Source organism: Podarcis vaucheri (assembly GCF_965113315.1).
Source record: "Podarcis vaucheri genome assembly, chromosome: 15".
NCBI classification, from domain to species: domain Eukaryota; kingdom Metazoa; phylum Chordata; class Lepidosauria; order Squamata; family Lacertidae; genus Podarcis; species Podarcis vaucheri.
In genome coordinates this window covers 4,862,110-4,871,864 of record NC_138753.1, presented here as the reverse complement: position 1 = coordinate 4,871,864, position 9,755 = coordinate 4,862,110, and positions in this window count along the sequence as shown.

Below are 9,755 nucleotides of genomic sequence, written 5' to 3'. Positions count from 1 at the left end.
AGCTACCAGCATGAGTTTGACCAAACGGCGGGAGGCAGTGGAAGGCGGGAGTGCCTGGCATGCTTTGGTCCAGGGGGTCACCAAGAGTCGGACATGACTAAACGACTCAACAACAACAACAAAAGGGTGCTGATTGTTGTTAGAGGAGACCTGGTTCTCTTCCCAAAGCTGCAATTCCCAGAGTAGTTTAACAGTCCGTCCCTCTTCTCAGGGAACTCTGGGAAATGTAGCTGTGCTGGAGTAGTTACGAGGTGCTTGTTCTCCTCAAAGAACTACAATTCCCAGGTTGGTTTATTAGTTAATCCCTCTTCCTAAGGAACTCTGGGAATTAGGATCAGGCCCATAGCTCCTCTAGTCCAACATCCCAGTCTCACACTGGCTGCCCAGATGACTGCGGGAAACCTGGAAGCAGGATTCGAACCCAAGAGCACTCTCCCCTCCCACAATAACCAACAACTGGTATTCAGAAACATTACTGCCTCTAACTGTGGAGGTAGAGAACAGCCTTCATGGCTAGTAGCCATTGTAGCCTAAATTAAGTATCATGAGGACTGGAGCTTCGGTATGTTTGTAGGAAAGCAGCCTTGCCTTGGATTGTAGAAGCTCCCAGATCCAGTCTCTGGCATTTTATATTAAATAATAATAATAATAATAAATTGTTATTTATACCCCGCCCTTCCTGGTTCAGAAAACTGGGCTCAGGGAGGCTAACAACAAATTTAAAACATTTAATTGATGCAACAAAAAAAAGCATAAAATACAGTATAAAACGTGAATAACAATAAATTCAGAATTCAAAAATCAATTTAGGGGGGAAATCCATCCGATAAACATTGGATGATCACCAGGGCTAGCTGGCTAAATTAGTCCTATTTGGGCAGGCGAGGAGACCAGGGGAGAATTAGCTGTGGGATCCCAGAGTGCGTAATCTTCATAAAAAGGGGAGAAGGAGGGAAGGAAGGGGAATAAAAGATCAGGCGAAGTTCAGATTGAAAGCCAGTCGGAATAGCTCTGTCTTACAGGCCCTGCGTAAGGAAGTTAAATCATGCAGGGCCATGGTCTCATGTGAACAGAGCATTCCACCAGGTTGGAGCCATCACTGAGAAGGCCCTGGCCCTGGTGGAGGATAGTCTGATTTCCTTAGGGCCCAGGACCTCTAAACTATGATTATTCATGGAGCTTAAGGTCCTCTGTGGGGTGTACCAGGAAAGGCAGTCCCATAAATATTGTGATTTTATGTTGTGAACTGCCCTAAGATCTACAAGTATAGGGCGGTACACAAATTTAATAAATAAAATAAAAATAAATATCCAAGTAGGGCTGCAAAAGACACTCTGTCTGAAACCCTGGAGGAAAACACACATATGCACAAATACACAATTCAATCTTCTCTCCAGAGCTCACTTTATGCACCAGTAGCTCAGCAAAGCATTAGCCAGTCCTGGCCCGCTTTCTAGACAGAAAAGAAATGACATCTGCGCAGACCAGAGAACAGGCACCAAGAAACGGACTCCATCTGTTCACCTCTGTGCTCTGCTCCCAAAAGAACCACCCTGTGCATCCCTTGGGGCTGCTCACCTGCCGTTCTTCTCCCAGGTGATGTTTGTGTCTGCTGCGTTTGTCTGTTTCACAGATCCAGCCTCGATGCGACGATCCTTCTTTCAAAACGACTTGGCATTCTTGCCATAGCTGTCAAGCGTCCCTTATTTGGCGGGACAGTCCCTTATCCCAGCGCCATGTCCCACTGCTGTCCCTTATTGATGATGTCCCTTAAATAAGCTACTGAAGGTAATGGGGCCCTTTCTATGTCCAGCTGTCCTTTGTCAACAACAAATTGTTGCTGTTTTTGTGTGTTGAATGTATGCTATATGGTAATTTATGGACCTAATAGGTATCTAATGCCATTTGCATGCAACAAAATATGTATTTTATCAAAGTAATTGTTGATCCCTTATTTTCGAGGCTGCTGGTCCCTTATTTTCAAATCTGTAAGTTGACAGCTATGATTCTTGCTGTCTCCATACAGAGTCATGCAGAGAAAAGTTTCCTTCCCTCTCCCAAAGCAGTAGAACTCCATGGGCATCCCATGTTGCAGGATTCAAGACAGACAAAAGGAAGTGCTTAACACTGTATGTCAGCCACACTGGAAGCCTTTCATTCATTCAGAGCAGGGTACACATGCTCTGAATGAATTAATGAATGAATTAAATTTCTGGCCCTGTAGATACTCTTGGACTCTATCTCCCATCAGCCCCCACCAGAAAAACCAAGAACCAGGGATGATGGAAGCTGTAGTCCAGCAACCTGGGGAAGGCCACACATTATCCCCTATCCCTGCTTTATATATTAACATTTAAGTGTGGCAGCACCTACACTTTGGAACTCCCTGCCACTGGACACCAGGGAGGTGTCTTCACTGAAACTCTTTTCTGTGCCTGCTAAAAAACATTTTTATTTAGGAAAACCTATCCAGGTAAGTGGGATGCGGGTGGCACTGTGGTCTAACCACTGAGCCTCTTGGGCTTGCCGATCAGAAGGTCAGCGGTTCAAATCCCTGCGATAGGGTGAGCTCCCATTGCTCTGTCCCAGCTTCTGCCAACCTAGCAGTTCGAAAGCATGTCAAAGTGCAAGTAGATAAATAGGTAGAAGAAGAAGAAGAAGAGTTTGGATTTGATATCCCGCCTTTCACTCCCCTTCAGGAGTCTCAAAGCGGCTAACATTCTCCTTTCCCTTCCTCCCCCACAACAAACACTCTGTGAGGTGAGTGAGGCTGAGAGACTTCAGAGAAGTGTGACTGGCCCAAGGTCACCCAGCAGCTGCATGTGGAGGAGCGGAGACGCGAACCCGGTTCCCCAGATTACGAGACTACCGCTCTTAACCACTACACCACACTGGCTCTGAGAGTTTGGCTCTTGTCTAACTTTACTCCAGTTTAATTTACACCGGCTTGCTTTATGCCAGTTTCTTGTGCATGGGATTGCTCCCCCGCTAACTGTTAAATTATCAGGGAGGAAAATATGAGAGTCCTAAAGAGAGGTTTGAATGACACACATGACAACACATTTCTGCTTTGTAAGTTGCACATTGTGGCGTTAGGTTGGTCACAGTGAATGCTGCATGTAAAACCCATTTCAGTTAATATCTCATCACATTTTCTTAATGTTAAGAACGTTAAAGAGGAGAATAAAGTTAAAACATAAAAAAATCTTTTCATCAGTTGAGGTGGGAAAAAAGAATAAACTTTATTTTGATATGCAAGGAGTTAAGAACTTGTAGTTTGTAGCTGTTGGGCAAACGCTGAATGTTTAGTCAATCCAGTAGGATTATTTTATGCAAAGCATCAATAAATACCCCAACATCAGCCAGCTGGGCAGCCAGACAAGGCTTATCCATAAGCAAGAGATGAGTTCTCTTCACTCAGGAGCACCCCATGTGGGCAGAGAAAGAATTGTATTTAAAAGACAGATTATGGCAATGCAACTGAACACCCCAATCCAGTGCAGGGAGAGGGTTCACGCAGGAAGGTAAATGGCATTTCTGTGTGCTCTGGTTCCCATCAGTGTCCCATTGCACCAGAAGCAGTTTAGTCATGTTGGTCACATGACCCGGAAAGCTGTCTGTGGACAAATGCTGGCTCCCTTGGCCTGGAAGAAAGATGAGCACCGCAACCCCATAGTCACCTTTGACTGGACTTAACCGTCCGGGGTCCTTTACCTTTACCTTCCTCCTTGGCATTGTGTTAAAGCACACCCGAATGCTCCAGACCAGCAAACTGCTAAATCTTTGGCTTTTCTAGAGATAGGCACACTTGCTGATGATTTGATTTGCACTCCTTGTCTGTTACTTAGCCTCTTAATTCCTGTGGAAGCGGTATGGGTGTTATCAAGCCAGTGTGGTGTAGTGGTTAAGAGCGGTAGTCTCGTAATCTGGTGAACCGGGTTCGCTTCCCTGCTCCTTCACATGCAGCTGCTGGGTGACCTTGGGCCAGTCACACTTCTGTGAAGTCTCTCAGCCCCACTCACCTCACAGAGTGTTTGTTGTGGGGGAGGAAGGGAAAGGAGAATGTTAGCCGCTTTGAGACTCCTTAAAGGGAGTGAAAGGCGGGATATCAAATCCAAACTCCTCTTCTTCTTCTATTGAATCCTAAGGTGTACTTAGTTTTTCACACATGATTACTCCATCCTGTCTTTATTTCTGTTAAATAAATCATGACACAGAGTCATATGTCATGTGTTGTTCATCTGAGGTTGCATTTACCTAATTTTAAGATCTGCTAAGGAACAAATGATTGCTATTATGTCCTGATATGTAAAACCACATGATTCAAAGGCATTTTCTTTTCCCCATGACTGTAAAATAACCTAGGAGCAAGTCTTGTTGAACTGAATGGGACTGACTTCTGAATAGAGGCATATAAGATTGCACTGACTGCCAGACCCCAAAATATGAACTTCCTGCCAGCAGGGGCCTGTAACAGGATCCGAGGACTTAGGCTCTTGGAAATATGTACTAATCTACGCAGGGTTCAAAATGCGCCAACAGCCTGTGCAAAGCCTTTGGGGAAGCGGGGCCACTGAATGGGAAACAATCTCCCTTTTGGATCTGAAATAGCACCTTGTGACTGGAACAGGTGCAAGAGACTGACCGGCTAAGCTGCTCGTGGGTCGTACACAACTTTTTGGGAAGGAGAGGGTCATGTGTCAAGGAAGATTTGCTTGACAGGAAGAGAAGTATATGTCTTAATTTTTAAAAAGCCTCTTGCGGCATTTTAAAGACTAACAGATTTAGTGCGGGCACACGCTTCCGTGGACTCAACTTCACTTTGTCAGGCATGAAGAGCAGATCCAAAGTACTGTGGCCCATGTTTCGTTAGCCGAAAAATGGAAAACGAGCGAGGTCCCAACTAAAGAAGAATGGTCACTTAAGCTGATGGAATATGCGCAGCTTGCAGACCTAACATATAGAATAAGAAAACAAGAAGAACATACGTTTAGAGAAGATTGGAAAATGTTTATTGAATATATGGGGGGAAATTGTGTACACTTGAAAACATTGGCAGCATTCAACTGTGTAAATAAGTTTTGATGGATGTAATAAAGGAATACCGAATACTGAATGGTTGAGCTTATGTAAAATATGCAGGGATTTATGGTATGCAAAATGAACCATGGAAAGAGAAGAAAGGAAGTCACTGATATTTTAAGGCTGTTTAAATGAGTATTCAAAATTGTAAAGCAGAACATTTAATAAAAATTATAATAAAAAAGGTCGTCAAAGACAAGACGCAAAGCTGAAATGCATGAAAGTTTAAGCGTAGCGACCGTTTTCAACAGCTAAGTGGCAACAATAGTATTCTTCAGCTATACTCTGCTAATTTTTCACCCATGGGGGCAGGCAGTGTGGTGTAGTGGTTAGAGTATTGGGCTAGGACCTGAGAGACGGCAGGGTTCAATTCCCCTCTGGGCTATGAAGCTGACTTGGTGAGCTCCAGCTGCTTTTGAACAATATTATTTGTTTGTTTGTTTGTTTATACATACCCCACCCATCTGGCTGGGCTTCCCCAGCCACTCTGGGCAGCTTCCAACAAAATATTAATACACAGTAATGCATCAGACATTAAAAGCTTCCCTAAACAGGGCTGCCTTCAGGTGTCTTCTAGAAGTCTGGTAGTTGTTTATCTCTTTGACATCTGCTGGAAGGGTGTTCCACAGGGCGGGCGCCACCACCGAGAAGGCCGCTGCCTGGTTCCCTGTAACTTGGCTTCTCACAGTGAAGGAACCACCAGAAGGCCCTCGGCGCTGGAACTCAGTGTCTGGGCAGAACGATGGGGGTGGAGGCGCTCCTTCAGAGCATCATCCCTGACCACTGGTCTTGCTAGCTAGGGATGGTGGGAGTTGTGGTCAGAAAACAGCTGGAGACCCAAGTTTGGGAAACTTTGTTTCGGACAGATGTCTTCTCCAGGCCTACCTGAGGATTCAAGGAACTCAGTCTGTCACCTTCTGCATGCAAAGCAGCTGCTCTAAGCTGGTGGTGGCTGGGAGGCAAGAGAGAAGGCAGGGAGCCCAACAGTAGGGGAGGCCAGAGTCAATGAGAGGCAGATTCTGCTAAATCCTGCTGAGACTATGAAGAGGAGAAGGGATGTGGGTGGCGCTGTGGGTTAAACCACAGAGCCTAGGACTTGCCGATCAGAAGGTCAGCGGTTCGAATCCCCACGACGGAGTGAGCTCCCGTTGCTCGGTCCCTGCTCCTGCCGAACTAGCTGTTCGAAAGCACGTCAAAGTGCAAGTAGATAAATAGGTACCACTCCAGTGGGAAGGTAAACGGCGTTTCCGTGCACTGCTCTGGTTCGCCAGAAGCGGCTTAGTCATGCTGGCCACATGACCTGGAAGCTGTACGCCGGCTCCCTCGGCCAATAAAGCGAGATGAGCACCGCAACCCCAGAGTCGGCCATGACTGGACCTAATGGTCAGGGGTCCCTTTACCTTTAACGCACAGCTCCACACTACTTCAAAGAACAGAATTTGGAAAGAGAGAAAACAAGAGGGTTCCCTTTCCGTGTAAAACATGAGTAGGCAAACTAAGGCCCAGGGGCCGGATCCTGCCCAATTGCCTGCCCAGGGGTCCCTTTACCTTTATGAAGAGGAGAAGGAAGCTGGCCGGCAGGGACAAGCCCTGAACTGGTTGTAAGTAAGGAGGACAGTCGAGTGGGGGGCTGGCTGAGAGGGCAGACAGAGGATGATGAGGCAGTGCCCCATTTGCCCTAATAAACCCACCTCCACTTGCAGACTCTCCAACATTTATCCAATGAAAACAGGGACATCTTCATCAATAAACAACAACAGTTTTACTATTATTATGCAGCTTCCAACAGATTTTTTAAAAATAAGAAAACACTAAGCATTTTTAAAAAAACTTCCTTATCCAGGGCTATTTTCAGGTGGCTTGGGTGTCGGATAACTCCAACATTTATCCGATGAAAATAGGGACATCGTAAGGAACAGCGGGACATTCTGGGATCAAATCAGAAACCGGAACGACTTCTGTAAATAGGGACACTTAGAGGGTCTGCACTGGTTCCCCCGAACCCCAAGTTACCGCTCTGACCCTTAACAACAATTAGAAACTGACCTGCAATCAGTTTAAAATGTAGGGCAAGAAGCCAAGTTACAGGGAACGAGGCAGAGGGCCTTCTCGGTGGTGGCACCCGCCCTGTGGAACGCCCTCCCACCAGATGTCAAAGAGAACAACAACTACCAGACTTTTAGGAGACAGAAGGCAGCCCTGTTTAGGGAAGCTTTTAATGTTTAACAGACCACTGTATTTTAATACTTTGTTGAAAGCTGCCTAGGGTGGCTGGGGAGACCCAGCCAGATGGGTGAGGTATAAATAATAAAATTATTATTATTATTATTATTATTATTATTATTATTATTATTATTATTAGGTGTAGGCATCTTTGCAAATGCATAGCTCCAGGCACCTTGGTGCAGAATTTGGAGTGATGTGGGAGGAGGCAGGGGAAGCAGATAGGTGCTTCAAAACAGTAGCCAAACCTCCTCCATTTCCTTAGAGATCTTTTGGCACCAATCCTGTGAACAGCGGGAGATGATGACCTCTAGGTGACCTCTCTCCCCTGCCTTGCAGCTGCTCTCTGCAAGGCATTTAATCTAGCTATGCCCTGTCCCAGGAAAAGAATAACCCACTGTGCTATTTATACCCCAAAGCGTACATCTTGAACAGAAATAGCCCCCCGGGCGTCAGAACGCGCTCTCCAGCTTCAGGGCCCATTAGAAAATCTGCTGTCACCAGAAGCAGAAAACCTACGCCATCCACAATGCTACCTAAATATGTCACAGGCAGGGATGAAGCGAAGAAAACAAGCACCACTCCACTCAGCAGTCATCGAGGTTCCCAGAACCACAAGGCCCCACAAGCTCAGGGTCAGGATACCTGCCTGGAATGCAGCAGGCCCCCAGTTCATATTCAATATATTTAGTTTGGCTTGCCACGTCACTTTGCAAATTTGCACGAAAATTCATCAAATCTTTAATGCTGCAATAGACACATTTCTCTAAGCAATTTTGCCTAATAGGAACTCTTGCAAAGCAATTTCCCTTACTATAATGGTGTAGTGGTTAGAGTCATGTACTAGGACTAGGGAGACAGCAGGGTTTAAATCCCCTCTTGGCCAGTCCACTGGGTTGCCTCGGGCCAGTCACAGCCTCTCCGTCTACCTCACAGGGTCGTGAGGAGGGTAAAACAGGACAAGAACCCATGCATGCCACTTGGAGCTTCCTGGAGAAAAGGTGTGATATAAATGTAACAATATATTATAATGCACTTTTGCAGGTCTTTTTCATGATTATACACACTTTTATGAACACTTTACCCCAGTGTATGCATTTGTTTTGTACCCATTACTTGGCTGGGTAAGTGCCCTACAAAACCCACACAAAGACGGGCGTGTTTTGGCTAGGATTAGGCAGGCTTGTACCTTTTCATGTGAACTGAACCCGATTTCTCTCCCATTGCTACATCCGGTTAAAAGGATGTTAGGCAGAGCAAGGGATGGGGGAAAAGAGTCTCTTCTCTCTGCCGTATAATAGTCTGGAGAGAAGGCCAGACAGAGTAAGCCAGAACTGGGTCAGTTTCATACACAGAAGAAAACAATTAACACCCCCCATCCTTAATGACCCGGCTAGCAGCTTGGCTGTGACAAGAGGAACAGATGCCAAGCAAGCCTTGCTCTGGGTTCCATGCGGCCATTACGGACTATTAGCCGAGCTTCTGTTCCAAGATGCAAACGAAATGGTGATTCATAGACAGGGTGGGTTTTTTATCTGCAAATCTGCTCACTGATCACAACAATCCCACGGAAGGAGGACCGTTGCAAATCGCCCAGGGGGACGACAGCAACACAAGGCTATGCTTTGCCTTATATGGTGTCTTGCCATATGTCCATCCAGTTCAGTATTTTCTACGTTGGCAGCAGCTTTTCAGGGTCTCAGCCAAGCAGTGCCTCTTCCAGCCCTGCCTGGAGAGGGTGGGGATTGAGCCCTAGGGCCTCCCCCTAAAAATGAAGCAAGATTCCAGTCCTCATGGTTCTGAATTAAGTGGAATTTAATTGGAAACTGCGGGAGCTGCCTTTAGATACTGGGGAAGATCATTATTCTAGCCCAATATTGCGCACACTGACTTACAGCAGCTCTTCAGTAAAGGCCTTACTCTACCTGCTTGAAAAGTAGATGTTGTAGCGTGGAGCACACATTTAAAAGCTGATGTAGCCATTCATTTTGGAGTAAGACTGGGAAAGACCCGGGTTCAAATCTCCATTCAGCCACAGAGCAGCAGCAGCTCACGTTACAATGGAGCGTTTGAGCGCTCTCTTTGCCACCCGCCCGAACCCATCTTCACATTTCGGCAACACAACACCAAGAGGCTAGCGGAGGTGAAACCCAGTACCAGGGTATCATCTGTCACCATGGAAACAGTGGGCTCCTCCATGCCGCTGTCATGGAAACACAAAGCTACAGAGCAGGATGAGTGAGAAGGAAGATTCTCTGCAGGAATAAAAGGGAGGGGGGAGGTCAAGCTGTTTGGATTTGGGGTATAACTTCTGGCCACTTCAAAATAAACCAGGCCCAAAGGGACTTTGCTGTCTGAGGGCGATGACGAGACGTAGACACCAACAGCTGTTCAGTCTTGTTTTAATGGCCTACTCCTCCACCTGCCTCGCTTTGTCCTAAGGTAGAATC